The sequence below is a fragment of the Taudactylus pleione genome, unplaced genomic scaffold (genome assembly GCF_031769625.1).
Source record: "Taudactylus pleione unplaced genomic scaffold, aTauple2 ptg001060l, whole genome shotgun sequence".
Lineage (NCBI taxonomy): Eukaryota > Metazoa > Chordata > Amphibia > Anura > Myobatrachidae > Taudactylus > Taudactylus pleione.
This window is the reverse complement of record NW_028285461.1, coordinates 2,774,443-2,787,183: the sequence shown is the minus strand read 5'-3', so window position 1 is coordinate 2,787,183 and position 12,741 is coordinate 2,774,443. Positions and strand designations below refer to the sequence as shown.

Below are 12,741 nucleotides of genomic sequence, written 5' to 3'. Positions count from 1 at the left end.
CACTGGCTACCTGTCAATCCTTGAATCAGGCCCAGAGTTAGTAAAAAGAACAGCAGCATAGGGGATGATATGAATCGCATGCCAATAAAAGATGGTAATATGTCTTTAAGGTAATGTATGACATAGGCAAATGAGGCGTTCTGTTCCTGCTGTCACAGAGCCGGTGTGTACTCAGTGTCACAGTCTATCTCCGGCAGACATCGCACATTCCCGCTCTGCTCCTCAGATGGGCCCTGTCTTTATAATGAAATGTCATTCTTTGTTCTGAAAACATGGTCTGGGATGGCAAAATGTAAGGACATTTCTGACTTCTGACAAAACCCTTCTGCGTGGGTGGTTTGTACAGTAACGCAGGCTTGAAATTAAATTCATTTAAATGTTACTTTCACTAATGAGAAAATAAATACAGTGATCCAATGAGATATTCATTTCTCTATGCCATGGAATGGAGACATCTTTCTCACGGGAATAAATATATTACAATATGAGGTTTTTTTTTAGTGATGGAGCTTAATAGAAATGATCATTAAGAACTATGATACACTGAGCATCACACAGAGGGCCTGATTCAGAGCCGCTCGTAAGCGGCCGCACGTTCGCTCTGAGCGATGTTCGCACAACTGCGCATGTGTATGGGTCGTAATGCGCATGTGCAAACCAGTCATTGTGGTCGGAAATCGTGCACTCGCAAAACAGCGAGGGGCTGCTAATTTGATTGACAGAATGTACCATTTGTGGGTGGTAACAGGGGAAGGTGCTTGAAAACAGGGGAGTGGAGATCCGAACGCAGGCGTGCCTAACGGTCAAAAGGGTGTTTAATGGGAGTGCATAATTAGTAAAGGAGCGTCATCGATCACGTCACTTGGTTGTCTTTTAGCCTGAACTGCTCGCAGTGATAGCGGTAAGAAAAACCTACCACAAGCACTGCGAACAGTTCAGATGCCTTTCGATGTACCCGATTAATCTAATAAATACCGGAGATGACATGTCATGTGAACGGCAAAGGGGCGTCTTTACAAAATAGCGAGCGCATTTTTCGTTCGCTCGCTCAGACATAGAGGCGTCAACAAACCGCAAAGAGCGAGCGCTCAATTTAAATAGCTGGCCCCTTTTTTGGAATGACTGTCCGCAAATAGCGTCTGACTCTGAATCAGGCCCAGAGCTCTAAATCATTATTATAATATAGGGCTGATTCTGAGATGTATGCAGAGGCTGTAAGACCCACGGCCGGCCATTACACCCGTTTTCTGGGACGCTGGCTGTCTTCGCCCCCAAACAGCAGACATTCTCGATATCATTTAGTCACTCTGAAAATTGCAACATGCAGGGCAACCTGGTCAATATCAACCAGGTTTGCCTGTTTACCATAGGGACCCGCGATCCTTGATCGCGGGTCGTTATAGTAGTTGGGAGGTTGATGCATGTGTTGGATGTTCGATATCGAACATATTCTGACAAATTCCGAGCATTGGCGGTCATCGGTCAGTATGTGGCCCAGAAGTTGATTGACAGCAGGCAAATTGCAGAGGTCTTGAAAAAGAAGGGTCAACACTGCAAACATTGACTCTTTGCATACATTTTATGTAATTGTCAATAAAAGCCTTTGGCCCTCATTCAGAGCCATACGCTCTGAGCAGAGCGCACGCTCTGAATGAGGGCCGCCCTCCATAAAAATGGAGCGTCCTCCTGGACGCTCGTATAGCTGTGGGTCACCACCCACAGCCTATACGAGCGTGCAGTTTGATGGCCGCGATGGTCGTGACCATCGCGACCATCGAAACTGCGAGCCGGAGCCTGCGGTTGAGGTTTTCAACCGCAAGCCCCGGAGTGATTTTGGCGCATCGACCATCGTTTGGTCGTTAGAGGGGTTGAAGAAAAGAACGATATAAACTATCAAATGATAAACAATATCGTTATCGTTTATATCATTCTTTTAAGTTGGACCTTGTGTATGCACCATAACTCAATCAGCATAACAGAGTGATCTCCAGCCTTGTCCTCGTCAACACTTTCACCTGTGTTAAAGAGAGAATCACTGACATGATGTCAGCTGGTCCTTTTGTGGCAGGGCTGAAGTGCAGTGGAAATGTTGTTTTTGGGATTAAGGACCTGATTCAGACCTGCTCGCTAGCAAGCGATCGCTCGTTGCTGGCTATGTTTGCAAACGTGCACATGCATATAGTTCGCAGCGCACGTGCGCAAACTAGTATGAGCGATTGGGATGCGCTCGCTCGCTCTACAAAGACAGCCCAGAGGAATGATTGATGGGAGAAGCCGTTTGTGGGTGGTAACAGGGGCAGGGCAGTAGTAAGGGAGAGTGAAGTTGCGGACGCAGGCGTGCCTGAGTGTTTCAATGCCATTTCAGAGGCGTGCATAATTAACCGGCAGCGTCATAGTACACGTCACCTGGTTGAATTATACACTGAAGTGCTCACAGTGCTTGCTCTAGGGTACAGTCAACCGCAAGCGCTGCGGTCAGATCCGATGGAACCCGATGTACCGATGGATGTATATACTTCCTGGAGATGATGTCCGCTAGTAGGCGGCTAAATACAGGTGGGCGTCTGGAAACAAAGTGATCGCTCGCCAATACATAGTCGGTGTGCTTATGCCTTGCCGTGCGAGCGCTGGCCTTGACGTCACTTAGCTGAATTTCCATATGCTGGGAGCGAGCGGCCACATCTAGCGATCGGGCCTGAATCAGGCCCAAAGATCATTGTCATGGCAAAGAGGGACTTTGCAATTAATTGCAATTCATCTGATCACTCTTCATGACATTCTGGAGTATATGCAAATTGCCATCATAAAAACTGAAGCAGCAGACTCTGTGAAAACCAATACTTGCGTCATTCTCAAATGGTCTTTTGGCCATGGCTGTAGACAGCACACTGAATGAAATCTGCCAGATCCGTGCGCATTTTGTGCAACTCAGAATCCAATGGTGTACTCTGTGCCTGCTGTTCCTCATGGCGCCAACAGGTGGCTCCCCCTGACCCTCTCCACGGCTGCAAGAGAGCAGGCAGTTGTGAGGACAGCCATGAGGGGGGTCCTGCTGGCAGGACACATTGCCTGCACACAGTTCCTGGCTGAGAAGGAAGATCCTGAGCCGTGTTATTGTGAGCTGGGAAGTGACAGTGTATGGCAGGAAACGTGTGTGTGTGTGACAGGAAGGGAAGGCTGCTCTCTGCATACATGTAACATTGTGTCAGGCTGGGCTGATACATTTGTAGCTATGTCAGTTTCAGGATTGGCAACAGGTAAAAGTGTGCATGAGTGTGTGATGGAGCCTACCCGGGTCCTGGCACTGGTATAGTATCCTGTGTGCAGGCAGGGTTTGCTCAGGCGTGTGCTGCAGGCTGTGCCATTGTGAGAAAAGTGCATAGTGTTGTGTAATCTTATGCAGGATACACTGTCAGTATCTGCACCTTGTGATCCAGCTATGTAGGATATTGTGTTCATTTGCTATGTCCCCGAGCAATGCACTTTGTCCTGTGATTGCACTGTGACTGCTGCCTTGGTAGAGAACCCAGTTGTGTGTGGGCGCCTGTAGGTTTTATTTGTGAATGCATGATAAGATGGTGATGTTGGCATAGCGTCTGCGATGGTCGCTCCCCCGTGGGTGGTGGTGCACATCTCCAGGGGTGCCTGCAGCACACAGCGGTGAGACCGGTTGGCAGGGGTTTCCTTTGGAAGCATGGCTTGAATTAGTGCTGGGCTGCCTGGATTTTAGGGGGGGGGGGTGACAGGGGATGGACGGGGAAGGAGATCTTGCCAACACCAGTTCAGCAGCCTCCAGTGGCTCAGACAGGACCCCCGATTCTGACAGGGTTGTCGTCAGCCGAAGACACAGTGTCAAGACCTTCAGTGGCCTCCGCTTCTTCAGGCGCAGGTGAGGTGGACTTGGCATTACAAGTATCTAGCACCTGGTACTGTAACTTTTATTTAGTGGTGTGTTGCAATTCATTTGTTTTCATTACGACAGTGTTTGTTTTATTATCGATATGTACCCCTCGTATTTACCATGGGTGCTCTGTAAAATAGACCTGGACAATCTCAGACATGATCACATACTTATGTTTTGAGCGTCATCTAAACCTTTTCATTTTAACTCTACTGACTGGCAGCTAAATGGTCTTTTGAGTTATTTATAGATGTAATACCCTTTAGGTGCTAAGCAAGTGATAACATCTCCTCACTTTTCTCTGGTAGGTGATAGAAGTAACACAGAATACCTTCTAGAGTCCTTTTCTTTTCTTTTCTTTGCTTATCCTGTATCAAATGTCTTTTATTCCTAGTCTACTGCAGGCCTAGTTATCCTTTGGCTCTCCGTGTTGTGGAACTATAGATTCCAGCAGCTGAGACTCTTTAGTACCGATCTATACTTCAGTAAATGGTGGTGGCAGTCTGGAAATGTTTGGGACTAGTGATTTTGATCGTCCCACATAGAAAACCGTGGTCTAGGCCAGAGGTTCTCCAAACTCTGTCCTCAAGATCCCACACAGTGCATGTTTTCCAGATCACCTAGCAGGTGCACAGGTGTAATCATTACTTAAGCTGCATACACACACAACGATTTTGTTACCAACGATTTTCTGTCAGATTTTTTAAAGTGTGATGAACGATTTTTTTGAACTACAAACGATTTTTTCATATTCCCTTAATGAAAATCGTTCAGTTGGTCAGTCTGACTGAACTACAAACGTTAACGTGCATGAACGATAATCGTTCATCGTTTTAACTCAGAAAGTGAACGATTTGTTGAACGATAAACGATATCGTTATCGATAATCGTTCAAAGAAGCGTTGTGTGTGTATGCACCTTTACTGACACATTTTAAAAGATCCACAGGTGAAGCTAATTATTTCACTTGTGATTCTGTGAGGAAATATGGAAAACATGCACTGTTTGGGATCCTAAGGACCGAGTTCGAGAACCTGTGGTCTAGGCTGCCCACTTGGGTTTACTTGGACATCACTTCTCTTGTGCTGGTGAGTGTATTGTATATCCCTAAAGAGGATAACAACTAGTTTATGTATTTGAACAGGTTCACTAGCTATTCTTCAGTGTTATCTGGGGCAGAGGTTCCCAAACTTCGCCATTACAGTCCAGGTTTTAAGGATATGCCTGCTTCAGCACAGGTGACTTAATTTACACAGTCAATTTGATTTAACTTCTGGGTTTAAGCATGGATATCCTTTAAACGAGGACTGTAATGGCAGAGTTTGGGAACCCCTGATCTATGAGGATGTAAGGCAGATTTGAGAACTGCTGATTTATGAAATTATCTTATGTTCTTTAAATTTAGCATTTGGCTACCATACTGTTTAAAAGTACTCGCATGTAATCCGTCAGGTGGTACACAGGTGTTTGGAGGTGGGAACTAGCAAAGCCTTGTGAGCGATGGCTTCCCAAATAAAGCTTTAAATGAACTTTTTTATAAACTGACTGCTGGCGGCCAGCATTGTCCTATACTCAGATCGGAGGCCCGATCCTCTACATGCACAGGTCTCCTCAGATTGCCGTGATTCATTCTCATTGGATAGCAAGAGGAATTCTTACCAACTACCCCATAAGGGTCGGTCACGTGGGAATGTTTGAACGCTTTCTTCTAGCTAGAAAAGCGCAGTATTCCCGGGCGCTTTATGGATGCTCCGATGACGGGTACAAGTCTCACACGAGAACGATTCTGCTCGGAAAATGTTACATGCGGAGTCTTCAGGGCTTAATGCCTCTCCTGTGACCTGGCAGAAGCTTCCTTCCATCTCAGCCGTCGGCAGAGCAGCGAGTGAGCTTTTGTGAATGCTGTATTTTCATAGCTGACAAAAGAGCAACGTTCATGCACTCCCTTGTGATACCACCCTAAGGATCGATTGTCCGACATATTTACATATAGTGCCAACCATAGCCAACCTGTTTGAATTTGTTCCGGCAAAATAAAATCTATTCAGATCCAATTCTATCAGATTATTGTTAAACCTGCATACACACACAATGATTTTATGAACGATTTTCTGTCAGATTATCTGTCAGATTTTTAAAGTGTAATGAACGATTTTTTTGAACTACAAACGATTTTTTGTAACTTCCCATAATTAAAATCGTTCAGTTGGTCAGTCAGAATGAACTACAAATCGGAACGCGCATGAACGATAGTCGTTCATCGTTATAACTCAGAAACTGAACGTTTTTTTTCAACGATTGGACGATAACGACGTCGTTCTAGTTAAATCATTCAAAAAGTGTGCCAGCCGGCCTCACTTGGTGTAGTCAGAAGCACAGCCCGATCCATAAATGACTGAGGAAGGAGGGAGCTCCGTCGTGCGCATGCGCAAGACCCGAATAGCGACGGCCAAGCCGTCGCTATGGGTCTCGCACCAAAGGGGGCATGCTGTCGATGGTGAGTGACAGCATGCTCCCTTTGATGGGCGTGCCGGGGGCGTTGCTGCCCAGACGGAGGCGTTCCAATGGGAACGCCTACCGTCTGGGGCCGGCCCCACTGACATCACTAGTGATGTCAGTGGGAGTGCTTTTGGCTCCGATAGAGCAAAAAGCACTCCTGGGCTTGCGGCAGCGAGACCCTACCGCAGGGTCTCGTCGCAAGCCCGATAGTCGCGATGGTCTTGACCATCGCGACCATCTTCTTGGCCGCTCGCATAAGCTGTGGGTGGTCACCCACAGCTATGCGAGCAGCCAGGAGGCCGCTCTAATAATAGGTAGGAGGGCCCTGATTCAGAGCGAGCGCTCTTGTCAGAGCGTCAGGCTCTGAATCAGGCCCTGAGTCTGTAAGCAGTTTGACCACGCACATGGACAGTTCCAGACCCAGCTAGTCACGCTCCATGCCGGCCAATCTGCCTCTAATTCCTGCTCTCCCAATCACTTCGCGCACATGCTATTGGCCATCCAGGTTTTCAGTCCTGGCTCTAGGGTGACCTGTTCCAATCTAAGTGAATCCGATTGGAGGGTCACACTGGATGTAGCTGGCTTTGTCGATTAAAGAATGTGTCCTTTGTTACCTATAAGCAGTGTCTTCCTATTACTGTATTACTTTTATTACTATTAATGTCTTCCTATTACTGTATTACTTTTATTACTATTAATGTCTTCCTATTACTGTATTACTTTTATTACTATTAATGTCTTCCTATTACTGTATTACTTTTATTACTATTAATGTCTTCCTATTACTTTATTACTATTACTTTTATTACTAGTAATGTCTTCCTATTACTTTATTACTATTACTTTTATTACTAGTGATGTCTTCCTATTACTTTTACTATTACTTTTATTACTAGTAATGTCTTCCTATTACTTTATTACTATTACTTTTATTACTAGTAATGTCTTCCTATTACTTTATTACTATTACTTTTATTACTAGTAATGTCTTCCTATTACTTTATTACTATTACTTTTATTACTAGTAATGTCTTCCTATTACTTTATTACTATTACTTTTATTACTAGTAATGTCTTCCTATTACTTTATTACTATTACTTTTATTACTAGTAATGTCTTCCTATTACTTTATTACTATTACTTTTATTACTAGTAATGTCTTCCTATTACTTTATTACTATTACTTTTATTACTAGTAATGTCTTCCTATTACTTTATTACTATTACTTTTATTACTAGTAATGTCTTCCTATTACTTTATTACTTTTATTACTAGTAATGTCTTCCTATTACTTTATTACTATTACTTTTATTACTAGTAATGTCTTCCTATTACTTTTACTATTACTTTTATTACTAGTAATGTCTTCCTATTACTTTATTACTATTACTTTTATTACTAGTAATGTCTTCCTATTACTTTATTACTATTACTTTTATTACTAGTAATGTCTTCCTATTACTTTATTACTATTACTTTTATTACTAGTAATGTCTTCCTATTACTTTATTACTTTTATTACTAGTAATGTCTTCCTATTACTTTATTACTATTACTTTTATTACTAGTAATGTCTTCCTATTACTTTTACTATTACTTTTATTACTAGTAATGTCTTCCTATTACTTTATTACTATTACTTTTATTACTAGTAATGTCTTCCTATTACTTTATTACTATTACTTTTATTACTAGTAATGTCTTCCTATTACTTTATTACTATTACTTTTATTACTAGTAATGTCTTCCTATTACTTTATTACTTTTATTACTAGTAATGTCTTCCTATTACTTTATTACTTTTATTACTATTAATTTCTTCCTATTACTTTATTACTATTACTTTTATTACTAGTAATGTCTTCCTATTACTTTTAGGCCACATGAAATTTAATACCGTATTCTTCTCTCAATGTCCCACAAAGACTTGCAGAGGTGCACGGTGACCCCCTTTTGTGAGCGACTGGGATAAGGCCGTGTCTGTGGGATTACTATGTGCACATTAGTTATTTATTTGTTTTAAAACATTTATGAGCTGCTGTCTCTTAACTACAATCTGATGTCTCTGATCGTGTTCTATAATTACCATACGACTCGCATCTCTATTATGTTTCGCTTTTATAACAGTCTTTGAGGTCGTCAGCGGACCTGGTACATCCACGGGCTGGTGAAGTGCAGCCAGGGACATTTCGCACCCGGCGTTAAGGTGGCATGGCTTTGCTCGTCCTGGCATCTGCTTTGCCCGGGACTGTGAGACTTTTTTTTTTTCCAATGCGTTTTCTAATGGCAATTGTCTGGCTCTGAAATTTTAAACAATGCCATAATATGAAAGCTTCCTTTTACATGGTTTTGGGGAAAACCCCAACCCGCCTCCGCAGCTCAGGTGCCATCTGGGCTGCCTTCATTATTCACTTGACATAATTTATATAGCACTAATCACTCTCTACCGGTCTACCAGTACTAGGCAGCTGAAAGGACGAAGGGGGAGGTGTATCAGCCAATCAGCTTCTCTAACTGTCATTTATCTAGTACAACGTTCAACTGATAGAATCTGATTGGTTGCTTTCCGCAACTACTCCAATTGAACTCTCCCCAAGGCTTGATACATATCCTAAGTGTGGGGGCTGTGACCTGATACAAAAAGTAATGGTGAGTGTTCAAGAGGATTATATATCCCGGGGCAGTGTTCTTCCTTAAGTCTTTGTTTAAGGTTCCATGTCTTAGGGGTCTATTTACTAAGCAGTGTTAGGAGACAGAGTGAAAAGTGATAAGAAAGTGATAAGAAACACAGGCTGTGAGATGACAGTTAGGAGCTGATTGGTTGGCACCTTATCACTTTTCACTCGGTCTCCTAACACTGCTTAGTAAATAGACCCCTGTGTAAGATTTATACCTGCCAAAAATTGAGAGTCGGGTAAAATAATGTGTCCGCCTTTGTAAAGTGGTACTATGTGCGCAGATATGCGGTAACTCATAGCAACACCAAGTTGTCACTTCAAAGAGGATAATGCCACCTGATGATATTAAAGGGGCAATTCAATTGTTTTATCACACCCCATCTCCTGTCTAAAGTGACGGGAGATCAGGGTGCGATATTCAGTTGTGTTTGGGCGCCCATGCATATCGCGCATGTTGCACCCAAACAGACAAGGTCTAGCCGCGCAAAGCAGCTAAACCCGTCTAAAGTCCTGCTTTGGGTGCCCAAACCGCCGACTTATCGCACATTTCATTGGCTGCGAGCTGAAATGTATGCTCCCGCTGCAGTACGCGCCCGTACAGAGCAACAATTGAATTGCTCTGTCGGGCCCCCGGCACCTGCTACCGCAGGTGCTAACAATTGAATCGCCCCCTAAATGTTTAGGTACAGTTAGGGGGAAGTCACCTGTACCGGGTTGTGTATGGGATCCCGTCGGCCACAATACCAACCCAACTAGGTGAGTACCCTAACCCCTCCCACTAGTGTCTAACTCTAAACCTAACCCTCCCCTAACTCTAATACTTACCGTAGGGATGGCGGTGATCAGTATTCTGTCACCGAGATTCCAGCACCGGCATCCCATTTGCCGGGAGGCTAACTGCATCCCAGTGTACCTACTCCATCCCGGTGCTCTGATCCTGTAGGTCCTTCACTGCCTCTAGCAATCCGAGCAGCAGGCAGTCCCCCCTGCTGGGGTATAAACTGCTCTGGCGTTGTCATTGTTCTGTGTTACACTGTGCCCCTTTTGGACAGTTCTTTGGTCAGATGTTTTGGCATCAGTAAATCACAAAACCTAATGCATATTACTCATTCTCTCTAACTGCTTCTATTGTTCCATGTGTCAGAACACTTCCTCCTTCTGTAACTGACACACGAGGATCGTTGTCACGCCGGGCGCAGACAATCTTCGCCTTTTTGTGATGTGTTTTTGGGAGAACAGGTGCGTGTGACAATGAGAGACTCCGCCAGTTCCCTGTTATTACCGAAAGAAACTCGTCTGTAAACCAGTGCTTCCTGCAATGCAATATCTCTATTGATGTGTGTGTCAGCAGCACACATTTAAAGGGACGACTTTTGCAACTATTTTTGCTACTTAAGAGGAAGTTAAGAGGTGCCAATGATAACCCTTTGGGTGCTTGCAGAGTAATAGCTTGTGATTTTCGGTGGTGGTCGTTGTAGTAGGGGCATAGGGTACATAACACGTCTATTCATATACACAGCATCGTGGCGCTTATGCTGGCACAAGCTGTTACTGCAAAGTGAATTTCACTCCTGCTTTCGCCCCCACACTGTCTTATCTTAAAAGATTTTGTGACATCATCTGTTCCTCTAATATTTTTTGTTTTGTTGCGTGTCATACTCATCAGTGTTGCACTTAATAACTGCCCTGAGAATATTCCACATCTCTGTGCAAAATAATGTCTTAGAGGGGGCTGGCATAAGCTTAACTCCACGCCCTGGTGTAGATTTGTAACTTGCTTTTGTTTCGTGATTTGAACACACAAATACAGTAGAAAATATTTTGTGGCTGATGCAGTGTTAGGCGGGAATCAGGTGTACACACTGGGGCCCTGATTCAGAAACGCTCGCTACTTGCGAGCGCTCGCTCTGAATCAGGGCGAGCCGTTTTTTGTTTTTTTTTAACCCCGGCCTCCAGGCTGCTCGCTAAGCTGTGGGTGACCACCCACAGCTTTAGCGGGCGGCCTGGCGATGGTCGCGATTATCGCGACCATCGGGCTTGCGACGAGACCCTTGTGGTAGGGTCTCGTCCATCGCAAGCCCTAGTGAACTTCCTGCTCTAATAGAGCAGGAAGTTCACTACTGACATCACGTGTTTATATCAGTAGGGCCGCCCACAAACGCCAGGCGTTCCTAAGGGAACGCCTCAGTATGTGCAGCCACTCCCCCCGAGCTGTCGATCAACGTCGACAGCAACCCCGGAGCGAGTGATTTCTCGCTCGCTCCAGGGCTCGCGCACGCACTGCCCGGCCATCGACCCGCTTGTGAGCGGGTCTGAATCAGGCCCTGGGTGCACAGGAAAAAATTTACATAGAAGGGGTTTTCAATATGCGTCCTCCAGCTGTTGCGGAACTACACGTCCCAGCATGCTCTGCCACCCTTTGAGCATGCCCTAATAGAATAACTGTGACAGGGCATCCTGGGATGTGAAGTTCAACAGCAGCTGGAGGGCCGCATGTTGAATGCCCCTGGTGTATAGGGTCCAGTCTACTGCGTTGTCCGCGCCCGCCCGCCAATATCCAGATGCATAGTTCTCGTCGTCGTCATTGCATGCTTGCATCTAGCTGCGAAAGATAAGACTGGAAACAGGCGTATTTATGCTTGTGTCCATAGCCCGAAGTGACATGGACACAGCCACACTGAACATTCAAATTTAGAACGTCTTATTACAGCCTAGTCAGGCCTTCAGTCGTAAGTGTAGACTGAGTGTTCATTCTAGCACCCTGCACTTGTCATTACCCGTGCAGTTCCTCTTTCCTGCCTGGGGTGTCGCTCTCTGCCCTGGTGCTTCCAGCACACTGAGCCATTTGATACATCAGCTGAGTGTGCTAGAAGCACCAGAGCAGAGAGCGACACCTCAGGCAGGAAACAGGAACTGCACAGGTTGTGAAAGGAGCAGGGTGCTAGAATGAACGCTAGTAGAGGTGCTGGAAGTGGTGTGAGTTTCTGTGTTGCCTGTACCTATGTACGCTGAATTCTGAAGCATGTACACCTTCATCTATATATGTTCCTTGACCATTTCTGGTCAAGACTATGCTGTAGCGTTGAAAACGACTTCAGAGCACTGCCATTTGCAAGGTGCTCATTGGGGTCAGTCTACTACCAAACATAAACGGACTTTAGCTCACTCCCAACATCCCCTACAGACCTCTTTTTTGCCATCCTGCATGTAGAATAGGTAGAGACCACTGCACTGATGAGGAAAAGCGTTACAAACTATACATTGGGAATTTTGCTAGGGATGATGCTCAAACAATCATATTACTTTATTGGTCTGTGCTCTAATATAACCTATTGGTATCTCACTGCATTGTACTGTATTTCTAAGCTGCATACACACACAACGATTTAGTAAATGAACGATTTTAGTAAACTACAAACGATTTTTGCATATTCCCTTACTGAAAATCGTTGAGTTGGTCAGTCTGACTGTACTACAAATGTGAACGCGCATGAACGATAATCGTTCATCATTTTAACTCAGAAAGTGAATGATTTTTTTCAATGATTGAACGAGAAATGATATCATCGATAATCGTTCAAAAAATCGTTGTGTGTATGCACCTTAAAGCTGCATATACACACAACGATGTAAGTAATGAACGATTTTCGTTCAGTTTTTC

At 44.4% G+C, this 12,741-nt stretch overlaps 1 protein-coding gene across 1 annotated transcript in view; it reads left to right on the top strand.

Moving 5' to 3' along the window:
- The first annotated feature begins 3,767 nt into the window (after positions 1–3,767).
- Positions 3,768–12,741, top strand: part of DGKZ (diacylglycerol kinase zeta) — a 141,638-nt gene continuing 132,664 nt past the window's right edge. The window contains exon 1 of the mRNA XM_088461494.1: positions 3,768–3,889. The gene's annotated coding sequence lies outside the window, so the exon portion shown is untranslated. The remainder of the gene's footprint in view (positions 3,890–12,741) is intronic.